This window comes from Balaenoptera acutorostrata, chromosome 11, assembly GCF_949987535.1.
Source record: "Balaenoptera acutorostrata chromosome 11, mBalAcu1.1, whole genome shotgun sequence".
NCBI classification, from domain to species: domain Eukaryota; kingdom Metazoa; phylum Chordata; class Mammalia; order Artiodactyla; family Balaenopteridae; genus Balaenoptera; species Balaenoptera acutorostrata.
In genome coordinates, this window is record NC_080074.1 from 98,675,508 (window position 1) to 98,688,878 (window position 13,371).

At 39.6% G+C, this 13,371-nt stretch overlaps 1 protein-coding gene across 1 annotated transcript in view; it reads left to right on the top strand.

Annotated features, from left to right (window-relative positions):
- The window catches only part of LOC103012302 (C-type lectin domain family 12 member A), a 234,448-nt gene that overhangs the window by 64,278 nt on the left and 156,799 nt on the right, over nt 1-13,371 (top strand). The gene's annotated exons all lie outside the window — the stretch shown is intronic.

Sequence of the window (13,371 nt, forward strand, 5' to 3'; positions counted from 1 at the left end):
CAAAAAAAAAACAACCCAATCCAAAAATGGGCCAAAAACCTAAATAGACGTTTCTCCAAAGAAGATATACAGAATGCCAACAAACACATGAAAGAATGCTCAACATCATTAATCATTAGAGAAATGCAAATCAAAACTACAATGAGATATCATCTTACACCAGTCAGAATGGCCATCATCAAAAAATCTACAAACAATACATGCTGGAGAGGGTGTGGAGAAAAGGGGACCCTCTTGCACTGTTGGTGGGAATGTAAATTGATACAGCCACTATGGAGAACAGTATGGAGGTTCCTTAAAAAACTAAAATAGAACTACCATATGACCCAGCAATCCCACTACTGGGCATATACCCTGAGAAAACCATAATTCAAAACCAGACATGCACCACAATGTTCATTGCAGCACTATTTACAATAGTCAGGACATGGAAGCAACCTAAGTGTCCATTGATAGATGAATGGATAAAGAAGATGTGGCACATATATACAATGGAATACTACTCAGCCATAAAAAGAAACGAAATTGAACTATTTGTAGTGAGGTGGATAGACCTAGAGTCTGTCCTACAGAGTGAATTAAGTCAGAAAGAGAAAAACAAATAGCGTATGCTAACACATATATATGAAATCTAAAAAAAAAAAAAAAAAAAAAAAAGGTTCTGAAGAACCTAGGGGCAGGACAAGAATAAAGACGCAGACATAGAGAATGGACTTGAGGACATGGGGAGGGGGAAGGGTAAACTGGGATGAAGTGAGAGAGTGGCATGGACTTATATATACTACCAAATGTAAAAGAGATAGCTAGTGGGAAGCAGCTGCATAGCACAGGGCGATCAGCTCAGTGCTTTGTGACCACCTAGAGGGGTGGGAGGGCGACGCAAGAGGGAGAGGATATGGGGATATATGTGTACATATAGCTGATTCACTTTGTTATACAGCAGAAACTAACACACCACTGTAAAGCAATTATACTCCAATAAAGATGTTAAAAAAAATCAGTATTTTGCCAGGTGTAATGAGTTATGGATATAGTTAATGATCATCAACTGCTGCTAATATTACAAAAATAAAACACTAAATAGTAACTTTCTCTGAATGCAAGTACACAACCCTTATAAAATAGTAGGGCGCTTTTTTTCTCCAAAGTGAATCCAATCTGAATCTTATCAAGTATCTATTTCACTATCAATACACAAGAAATAGAAAAAACAAAAGAGCATGTCGAACAACAATACAGCATGACATCAGCAAAGCCAGGGTATAGAAAACCCTAAAGGACAAACAATCCAGTTTTGTCAGCAATATAAACAACAATAACAACAACAAAGGTAAAGATGAATCAACCAGTTTCAGAAGCGAATCACTATTTAATCTTCTTTAAAAATATAAACTAACTGATGATATTAAGAAATTATTGTTGGAAAATGTTTGAAAAAAATGCATTTGCCTTACATACGAGCATGCGCACGGCCCTGAAATAGGAAACTGCTTGGTGTAGTTCCCGAAACAGATATAGGACCAGTGTGGTTCAAGATTAATTAGTGAGAGGGCAATTGACATGCGATGGATGAAGTGATGGATGAGGTTGGAGAGATAAGCAGAGGACTACTGTATATATATAATCTCTTTAGATTTGAATAGTTTAAGCAAATTTAGGTGTGTATTTTGTGGCTGCAGAGGTTTTTTAATATTTTATTTTGTCTTCTTTTTTAAGGCAATACCAAAATGTAGTTCTAGTCTTTTTATCCTTATTTGAAAGCTTAGTCTCCTAAACAAACTAGGAGTAGAGCACGTTTGGAAAAAGATGCTCAAAAGTGATCGTTTCCCTTTCCTTTACCTGCCTCATCCGCCTTTACCACCTCCGCGTGAGGAAGCTCTTCATTAATTGGTAACATTGAGGCAATGAGACCAAAGTCAGTTCTGAGAGACATTTAAAGGAATTGATAGCTAAGGGACTTCCCTGGCGGTCCAGTGGTTAAGACTCCGTGCTTCCAATGCACGGGGTGCACGTTTGATCCCTGATGGGGGAACTAAGATCCCACATGCTGCACGGTGTGGCCAAAAAATTAAAAAGAAAAAAAAAAAGGAATTGATAATTGATACCTGCTTTTTGGATTGTGGTGATGGTCTATCAACAAAACTTCACTTTTTATAGAGGTAAATACTCTCAGAGATATAAAAACTGAGATAAAGCATAAGCATTTTGCTTTTCCCCCCCTTATAAATCTTTACTTGGTCTTCCCTCTACAAAATGAAAGAGGGAACAAATCTATGTTATAGATGTTGCATTTCTCACAAATTGAAGATTTGTAGCAACCCTGCGTTGAGCAGGCCTATCGCACCATTTTCCCAACAATATTTGCTCACTTCATGTCTCTGTGCCACATTTTGGTAATTCTCACAGTATTTCAAACTTTCTCATTATTATTATATTTGTGATGGTGATCTGTGAATAGTGATCTCTGATGTTACTATTGCAAAGATTACAAGTCGCTGAAGGCTCAGGTGAGGGTTAGCATTTTTTACCAATAAATTAAAGTATTTACATTGTTTTAGACAAAATACTATTCCACACTTAATAGACTACAGTAAAGTGCAAACATAACTTTTATATGTACTGGGGAACCAAAAAATTTGTGACACTTTATTGCAATATTCACTTTATTGCTGTGGTTTGGAACGAACCTGTGATATCTCTGGGGTATGCCTGTAATTGCATTCCTGGATATGCATCACTGGGAATTTTTGGAACAGAGGCATATCCATGTGTCTGAGATAAGAGTGTCAGTATTTATTTAGATTTTGAAAGAGACACTAGAAAGTCAGAATAACTATTTAAAATGTGTAATGCATCTCCCTACTTCGGGAGGTATTAAAAAGTTGACAATCAATGAACAAGATGATCTCGTATCTCCATCTAGTCCTAAGATTCTGTGATCTTTGTTTACAGAACAGTGATACGCTCTTTTATTAGTGGTAAATGGGAAAATGATCATTGCAGCCAGTGGCAATTCAAGCTAATTAAACGGATCTGGCCCGCCACCTTGTGGCCAGAAGTGTAATAACATAATTGTTTCCGGGCTTGGGGGCTGTCTTGCAAGTTGGCTCATCAGCCTTTCACTCAGATCATGGACATATATATACACTACCAAATGTAAAATAGATAACTAGTGGGAAGCAGCCGCATAGCACAGGGAGATCAGCTCGGTGCTTTGTGACCACCTAGAGGGGTGGGAGGGAGGGAGATGCAAGAGGGAAGAGAAATGGGAACATATTGTATATGTATAACTGATTCACTTTGTTATAAAGCAGAAGCTAACACACTATTGTAAGGCAATTATACTTCAATAAAGATGTTTAAAAAAAAAAAAAACAGCATCAGAGTCATGGCGGATGGAAGACGGTTGGCTTGTTTTCTTAAAGATGTGCGAGAAGCCTCATTCTAGAGCTTCCACTCATCTGTAGCAGAAATCTAGTTCATTGAATGGGATTGTCTTAGATTCTGCTGCACCGCAAGGATTAATGGAGAAGGAAATACAGATCTGGCAAGAATTATTCTAGGGCTGTCACTTACTAGGAAAATGAAGCAAATTCAGAAGAAAAGCTACTATTTCCAGAACTGGTACCAATGAGTTTGTTAGACAAAAAGCATCCAATTGAGTTGTTCAGAACCGTGGCTGCAGAGATCCCTTGAAGGGTTTGTAAAAAGTAAAGATGCCCAGACCCTCCCCTATGTCCCGATACTGAAGAGGGCCCCTGGTTGGTTTCAGCAGTTTTTAAAAACGCACTACTGATGCCAATGCAACCGGGATTGGAAACACCATGTACCTTAAACCCACTCAGTGGGATGGTTGGTAATTTTAATTGAATGTGGTTATAAAAACCCAGGTTATTTTGTTCAAGAATAAACAAACCCCCCTACATAACAGCAGTCATATGCAGATGATAACACACCAACGTTATCCAAATTTTTAAAATAATTAGATTAAAAGAAACCCCAAATTTTTCTTGACTAGGCCCCAATAAATCTGTTCTATATCTATATATATATATCCATCCCTAATGGTAGTCTCCTAGTTTTCATTCCTTTTTAAGCCTAGATACATTTTATTGTGGACCTTATTGTGAATTTCTCTCATTGTTTGGCAAGAACAAACTCTACCTAGTGGTTCTAAAGAGTCCATCTGTATACGGAAAACCTTGCTTAAAACGTAGTTTCCTGTATTTACCTCTCAGAAATTCACATGACTAAGTTTGAAGGAGTGATTAGAAACCTCCCATATTTAGCCACCAATCCAGATGAATCAGACGCTGGTAATGTCATGCATCTCACAGAAATATTGCTTAGTCATATCACGCAACTTGCTGATTCACTGAGGGTGTGGGGTGTGTTTTAGATAAGGAATGTTCAAATATTCTCTACTACAGTGCTTTTCAAAGTGTGATCCTTGAACCAGTAGTATCAGTATCACCTGGGAACATCTTAGAAATTCACATTCCAGCCCCACTCTACACCTCTGGAATCAGAAACTCTAGGAGTGGGGCTCCCAAAAATAGTTTAACCAGCCCTCCAGGTGATTCTGATACAGTCTTAAATTTGAGAATCACTGACCTCCTCATACCACCCCATCCTCCTTGATGGCTTTTTGATGTAACTTCTCCTTGTTCTTAGAATTTTTTCCTCCCCCTCCTAACACGTTTTCAGGAAGGAACCATGCCCCACGCCTATATATCAATATAAGGGAAAGTGCATGGGATTTGAAATGACTAGACTTGGATCCCAGCTCTCTCAATTACTGGGAGTAAAACCATGCATAAATGCTTTCACCCTCTGAGCATATTTCCTCACTAAAAACTAGAAAGGGAACATTTACCCAGGATAAAGAGTCACAGCTATGCTTGAAGCTTTATCTCATTTAATCAACACCCACTGCTACAGCTGGCATTACTACTAATTCATAGATGAGGAAACAGAGAAGGGTGGCCATGCTTGTCTAACCCTGATCCATTGGACACAAACCTTTTGACAGTGTTTTCTCATCTGCAAAATGCGGATAATGACTCCAAGAGTTTGTTGTAAGGATTAAATAAGACAATGGAGTTGGAAAGGATTTGGAAAAGGTAAACATATGTTTTATGTATTATCTTGGCAGTTTGGTGGGTTGCGTGGAATCAGCATGCTCAAATCTTCAGCCAAGGGAAACCAACAGCTAAATACTGTAAAGGAGAAACCAGAGGTTCCTTCCAGGTGGCTCTGTGATTTGATAACTTAGTGTTCTCCTTGTCTCAGGTTTCCTAGGTGATCTGGGGCGGAGCCAGGTGCAGCTCTGCTGGTCAAAGGGCGAGAGCAGAGGCCTTGCCCATCAAGGAACACAGAGAGACATCTTTTCCTTTTCTTTCTTTCTTTCTTTTTTTTTTTTTTTAATTGGAGTATAGTTGATTTATGGTGTTGTGTTAGTTTCATGTGTACAGCAAAGTGAATCAGTTATACATATACATATATCCACTCTTTAGAGAGATACCTTTTCTGTTTTTTGCCCTGAAGGATGGGCTTAAGCCATCAATACTTACAAAGACCGACCAGTTTTCAATTTTCAGAAGAGCCTTGCTAATGAGAACCCTGTAACTATTTTCAGGAGCTTTAAAAAAAAAAAAGCCATCTCTGCCTGCTGCCCTCTCAGCTGAATATCCTGCCACAGTCTGAAGCAGATGGCTTGGGCCACCAGCCCTGCCTGCTGGAACCATGGCAGCTGTGACCATCAGGACTGCAGTGGGAGGGACCACTTCCCAGCAAGAAATGCCTGCAGGTGTGTCTCACCAGAAAAAGCCAAGCGTCTTCTTCAGTGTTCTCGGAGGAATCATAGCTCAACACAGACCCCTGCCAACAGGGAATGCTACTTTTTTTTTCTTTTCTTTTTTCTCCTATTGAATGTTCCCTGATATACTTCTCTTGCCAAATAAATGGATTTCTCATTGTATGTTTCAAGTAGAAGACAAATGAGTAAAACCTGAAGATAGAACCGTGGTTAGTAGTTTGACTGTTCATGTTTGAGGAACAACTTTTGAAGAAAAAGGGAGAATGAGGTATGTACTTACATCTTGTAAAAACATATCTCTCTATAATCCTATTGGTTCTGTTTCTCTGGAGAACCTTAACTAATATAGTGAGACAAGTATTCCAGATAAATCTTTGGAAAGTCTTGAGGTTATAAAAATCTTGGTGAGTTTGAGGATCTGAGAGAACCACTAAAGCTACAGCATAAACAGCAAAGGGCAGAGTGACCCTAGTTGAAGGTGGTTACAGAAGCAAGTAACAAACAGTGAGGAAGTAACTTACCAATTTATGTTCTCTTCTAGTTGACTTTGAAGGTTTAATTTTGCTTCCAAGGATGTCTCTGCTAGCTAGAGAATTTTGAAATTTGTATTTAATATGCATGATATGGAAAATGCCCCATCTGCTTTAGTCTTTCTTGCTGTATTGTACTGTATGGTAGTTTTAGATTCAACAAAAATGTACTAAGAACTGAGCAATGGGACATAAAGATGAACTGAATGTAATCCAGGTCTTAAGGAACTCAAGACAATAAAGGAGAGAAACACCTAAAGGAAAAGTTACAGTATTTTAGGATTAACACCACTCTAATAGAACTATGTACAAAACTATGAGAGCCAGGTATTATTCTAATTTACTGATGAGGAAGTTGAAAGTCGTAAAGTTAACCTTATAAAAGTAACTGGTATATTTATACAGAGCTACAAGTAGAGCAGGAAAATCTCATCTTTATTTTGGATGGCCATGTACCTGGCTAAGAAATCTATTGCTATGGGAGAAGAGGAAAATGGATTCTGGGGAGGGAAGGACAAGCCGTCTCTGCTGCATCTTTCCTTTTTTTTTTAAACGCAATTCACAATCTAAAGATATTTTTTATATTTATCATGTAAACATACACAATATATAACTATGCAAATAGACGATAAAATTAAAGCTATTAACTTTAGGTCTAAAATACAACTGTCAACATATTAGATTTTAAAATTGTATTTGAGTATATATATGTCTAGTGGAATTTGTCATCATTTTTGTTGTTCAACAGATATGTTTAATGTGTGCATGCATGTATGTGTATGTGTATATACACAAACATGGATCATGCATCTATAGGTATGTGTATTGTGGAGTTGAAATTGCCCATTTAAGGAGACCTGGTCATTTGGAAAATTGTACTGCTGCATCCTTTAAGACTCAGCTCTTAATACTTACTTTTAAGATTCTTTCACACTCTTAAGATCCTTTCTACCACCTTAATCTTTAGTTACTTGTGCTGGTCCCTGTGTTAGAGTTTTGGTTGTTTTTTTTTAACTATAATTATAGTTGCATTTTAAAAAGAACTTATGTTCATAAAGTATATCAATAATTGAATATGTTCATAAAGTATATCAATAATTAAATTTCCAAAAAAGGTTGAAAATTATTAAAACTGGGAACATTATGCAAATCACTTGACTTCTATCTCAAATTCCTTATAAGCAAAAGAAAGGGTCAAGATAGAGATTCAAAGTGTTAATTTTACTTAATACCTATTCACTTTAGTCCTATTATACATTTTTAGCCAAGGGAGAAAAAGAGAGTGAGGCAATTTGCCTTATATTCATGAAAATAACTCAATTCCTTATTATGCTAGTAATAAAATTGACCTTGGAAACCTAAGAATGGTAATGCTGTTTTATTACTATGTGGTTAGGACATTAAACACATCCATTAATGGATAATTGCATCACAATGATACCACATTCTCAATTCATTTTATAGTATATCTCCTATATAACTTTATTGAAAATCATGCCACTAATGATATAAAGGTATTCCTAGTTGATTGGCTAAGAAAGTAATACCAGAAGTATCTAGATTAAGTTAAAGAGCTCAGGTGGATATGCTCTAAAATAGGTAAATCTCATTTTCTGGTAAAAGCATCCACATGTTTATTTATTCATTACTTCATTTAACAATCACTAGCTCCTAGTCACTTGCTGGCTACCTGGGACACAGAGACAAATAAGATACGGTCCCAGCCCTAAAAATACAATTTGGGAAGAAGGATATCTTTGAAACAAAATAAACAATACAAAACATAACACAGTGAAATGTACCATGCTTCAGCAGAAGTATAGTGTAGAAGGATACAGTAGCTGCACAGAGAATTATGTTGCCAAATTTTCCAAGAAAGTGTTGGAGTCATTAGGAGCTGGTTCATAGACGATCCTTTCTGCTCTTTTTCCAAAGTAATAAAGTTTTGAGCCAGGAGGATGGTCACCTAAGACACAGACTAGATTTCCCCAACTCCATTTGCAGTAGGAGTGGCCAGGTTATTCAGCTCTGGCCAGTAGAAATCAGTGGTGCTGTCCTTAGCACCTTCAGGGAACTTTCCTTCAGAGAGAGCGGGGCTGTATGCTGTCCTCTTCTGGCTCTCTTCCTCCCTCGGATTACAGGGAACATATGTTGCCTCTGACTTTCAGGCTGAGGATTACACTCAATTGATATGGAACAGAGAGGGCAAGAGTAGCCTCAGGAGGCAGAGCCATCATGCCAGAACTGGACATTTTTACACAAGAACGGAGTAAATGTCCTGTGTAAGCCACTGTTATTTTAGTTTCATGATACTTGTCCTTGTATAATCCGCACACTGGGGCTACTTCTGGAGAGAGTTCAGTAGAGAGGCAGGACAAGGAAGGGGATTCCAGATAGAGAGAGATATAAGGAGAGAGCCTGGAGTGTAAAAGTACTTGGTATATTTGTAATCAGCAAGCACAAGCAAATCAGGACAGGGCACCATCACAAGGAGAAACTGAAACACTTTATAGCTTCAGCCTTTAATCTGATCAAAACTGCACGTGGAATCACGGAAAAGCCCTAACCTGCTTTGACCATGGGGAAGACCCGCACGTGAAGTTTGTAATCAGTCAGTCCTGGGTTTGAATCTAGCTCAAAGTTAGCTATTTGATCTTGGAAAAGTTACCTTCCTTTCTCCTATTTAGCAAATTGAATTAAAATATTCACCTCAGAGTTTATTTTCCAAGATTAAGTGAGAAAACATTGAGCATCTTGCACAGTGATTTATACTTAATAACTGGCCGATAAAGGTTTGTTCTCTCCCACCCTTTCTCCTTGAATTTGCCTCCTGGCTCACTTGTGGGTACTTAAGAAGTGTGGGTCCTCAAGGGATCTGTCATTTAGGGAGCATAAAATTGACAAAGAAGGCAAACAAAAAAGACACCTAATTTGCCATTCCAGGACCAGCCTGCTGGGACCGCACGCAGGAGAAAGTGCTTCTGGGCGTTGCAGTCACATCGAGATACAGGACACCCCAGCCGAGGGCATCCTCTCCAGAACGCAGTGTTTCATACAGTACCTTGGGCTTGGGTGCTATAAAAACTAATGGGCGGGAGTTATATTTGTTAACGTGTGTACAGCATGATGAATATTTGGACATTTTATAGTTGTTTAGCAAAAAATCAGCTTAAAAAAAAGATTCATATTGCTTCTAACCTGATAAGGCTGAAAAATGTTCCAGCTATTCTGTCCCACATCTAGGTTTCTTTTTGGAAAAGGGGAACGGCAAGACCATCTTTGAAAATAAATAGCAGCTACTGCCAGCAAGAAATCAATCCTCAAGGAGAGTTTATTAACCAAAAGGAAAAGAGCCCTCTTGGCTGTAGTTCCCATCAGTCTGAAAACTGTTTTTGGAGACACCCTGCTCAACATATGCTGTTCCATTTTCCCTGACTCATATGCCACATGATGCATCTGCTGATGAATCAGGTCCTGTGGTATTACCAAAGGATAAAAACATGAAAACCTAGATTATTCCTGCCAGCTAGCCTAAGTCACTGGCATTTTAGTTTTAAATAAAACTTACTAATATGCAATAACGCTATTTAATGATTTGCAAAGGATTTAGTATTCACAACCTATGATGTAATTATTATATCTGACAGGAAGGAAATTCTGAATTTCCTTTAATACAAAAAATAAATTGGTCCACGTCACCTAGCTGGTTAAGTGGCAGAGCTCGGATTCAAGCCCTATGCCCTGCCTCCAAATCTTCTTTCTAGTAAGCTCCAAGGTGTTCCCAAAGTTCCTTGAATGGCCCTTTTGTAACTTGTGCTTTTATAGATAATTTAGTTCTTAATTACCTTAGTCCCTGAACTGAAACCTTCAATCCTACCAGAAGCTACTATGCTTTCACTATTTTTTGAGCATCAACTCTAGGCCAGGCACTGTTCTGACCAGTTTGTGTAAACCACGGAACAAAATAAAGCTTCTGCCTTTGTGGAGCTTACAATCTAGTGAGAGCAGGCCATGAACTTGAGAAAACGTCAGAAGGTGATCAGTGCTCAGCGAACAGGACAAAAGTAGATCAAGGAGGGAATGAGTGGGAGCTGCGAGTGGGTGGAGCTTGTTGAGATATTAAAAGAGGTGCTCTGGGTAGCCTGAGATGACAGCTGAGCCAAGACTTGAAGGCGGTAGGGAGTTAGTTAGCCAATGTTAGCACCTATAACATGGCTTATTTTTCCTTTTCTTTGAATAACAAGCAATCACCAAGCTTTGATTGAGTGATGTGAGGCAACATTGAGCCCTCTGAGATGTGTAAAAACAAATGTGTTTTACTCCCCCAACCCAAGAGGTCAGGATCACTTCATGCAAGTTTTAGGTGCTAAATACCTCTGAACAGAAGCCACGAGGCTCTTAAATAAATCCACTGCTATGTTGAAAGTAGAACTGTCAAAACTGATGGGTCCACACTGTGGAATATGCACCAAGAGAGGGACTAGGGTCGTCCGTTAGTCACTGCTGAAATATGTATGCACCTGCACGGTGGCATGTGGGGATGTCATCTGACTCCTTCTAGGGGTGATCCCTTCCTGTTACTTCAAACTTTGAAAATAACCTGGTCGTCTGTATTTACAAAGTACTAAAGTGCCCTTAACAGTAAGAATAAAAGTAAAAAATATATATATATATGGTCCTATAACACAACAGGGGAAACAGGCTGACATCTTCACATCTTACAGCTTTGGGGATGAGGACTCAATGCTTTTTGTTTGGGGCGGTGGGCGGTTCGAAGCATGAGAAAAACAAGCTCTGAAGCCCTGAGTCATCCACGGGAGTACGCCACAGACTGGAGCGGACCAAACTGCAGGCCCCGCACTGTAATATCCAGGTAAACAAAGGGGCGGGTGAGGAGCAGGGGACATAGGAAGGAACTGGTTACTCGGGCGGCAGTAAAGTGACCAACTGGACCCAGAGCCACTCAAGGACAAAGTGGACCAGTTTCTGAAAATAACTGGTGGTTTCATGCAGCAAAAACAAAACGAGGATGAATGCTTGGAACTTGGTCAAATTTGTCAGAGTAAAAAATATATCTCAAAGAAAACACAGCTAGAAATAGTTGATTCCAAGTTTTGTATCGAGTAAAAAAAAAGTGGATGCAATCAGTTTATCAACTAGTTTATTTTTCAGAAATGACTTGTTATCGCAGTTGACTTGGGGCTGTATCCACGGGCAAGTGTACATGTGCCGTCCCAGCCCACACAGAGAATCTCAAAATCATACCGCACCTATCATACTGGGTGGTTACCGACAGAGGCGATGTATTGACAGAACTGTGTGCTTAATACACGCAACAGAGTCACAGCAACTTGCAATAACTGACAATATTGTGTCCAAAGGGTGAATGCACCAAGGCAGAGCCTGGGCACCAGCCAGCTCTGGGGAGTGCTGTTCACACCACCACGGCAGGGCACCCCCTGGAGTTGTGCAAGGCAGTGCATCTGTCTGCCTAATCGCCACTATTCACGATTTAACCATTTGTTTTGTTCTTTTGCAATCTTAACTTCTGATTTCACAATATGGTCTGTGAACTTTTTTTTTAAGTACACAATGCTTTAAAGGAAGAAAACAACTCTGCACTGGGGAAAAAAATAGAATGAAGCAGAACAATCTGCCATTCAGGAGTGGCCTTCTTTTTCTGGTCTCTACCCACACTGTGCTGGGGCAGGCTGCATTGGGATGGGTGGCGGAACTAAGCTTCCCTTTTTATACTAAGTGTAAGCAGCGTGACCATGTAACATTTTGTCCACTGGGGGACTTGTGGCAGTGCAATAAGGAACCATTAATAAACCAATCAGGACAATAAGCATAAATCTAGACTGTCCTTGGAAACCTAGATGTATACTTATCCTACAGCTGTTATCTGAGATCCTTCTACCCAAATATATAGTAAAAGTTAAGGACTGACTCAACTCTGCCATTGATGTCATACTGGCCTCCAAGGGAAGAATGGACTTACGTGACACATCATTCAAGACTGGTCCCCAGGAATATGCATCAGGGTGTCAGTCAATCTTACATGGGACCCAGTTAATGAAAGGACATTTCCTAACCTGCTTTTAGTTCAAGATGACTCACAATGGACTGAGGGTGCTAAGAAGCTTTAAAGCTTGACCAGCAGGAAACAGGGAAATGCTGCTGAGATACTGATGTGCAGGAAAGAGCATCACATCCAACTGAGAACAATGAAATATCCAGCCTGCCTTTGTCTCTCAACTTAGTTGTTTAAACTTTATGCACCTAGGTCAGAGGGCTGGTCTGATATGGTATGTAATGTCCCATCCGAGGATAAACTTCTTCTACCAGGAAAATCTAGAGGTAAGTAGGACCAAAATAAGCAAAGGCCTCCTGGGGGAGGCACAGTCTCTAAATTCAGGGCACTTCTTTGGTTTAGCTGTGGCCTAGTCTCCCGCACCACTGCTTCCAATGTGTACGGAGGACTGGGACCTGCCATGTGTTTTTCTTTTAAACATCTACCCAATCTCATTCCTAGGTAGTGCGGGCAAGTCTTTAGTTTCAAGTTCATTATCTCAATTCCAGTATTAGCTTCCATTTGGCTTTATCAGCAACACCCCAATACTTGCCCAGTAGTGACAGGTATCCATTTCCAATGCCTTGACGTCAACGTGAAAATTCCCTAGAACTTTCTGTATTTCCTGCATGTGGCCTTTGCTGGGCTTGGGCTTCTTCTACCCTCCCTCTCAGTCCTAACTTAACTCTCAGTCAGTACACTGGGCATGATTTGGGTTTGGTCATGGGTGGAATCCTGCCATGGATCCCTTACGACCACCTACTTCTTTTCTGCTGACTCTTGTATTTCCATAAAACTCTACAGAGGTAGACACCACGTGGGGATATAGCCCTGCAAGAGATTAAAGAAGATTAGAAATGGATATTAAAGTTCTTTCAGAAAGGAATTTCTACTAATCTGTTTTTCATTGTCTCTCAACGGGCACCCCGCCGCCTACCTACATATCGGTT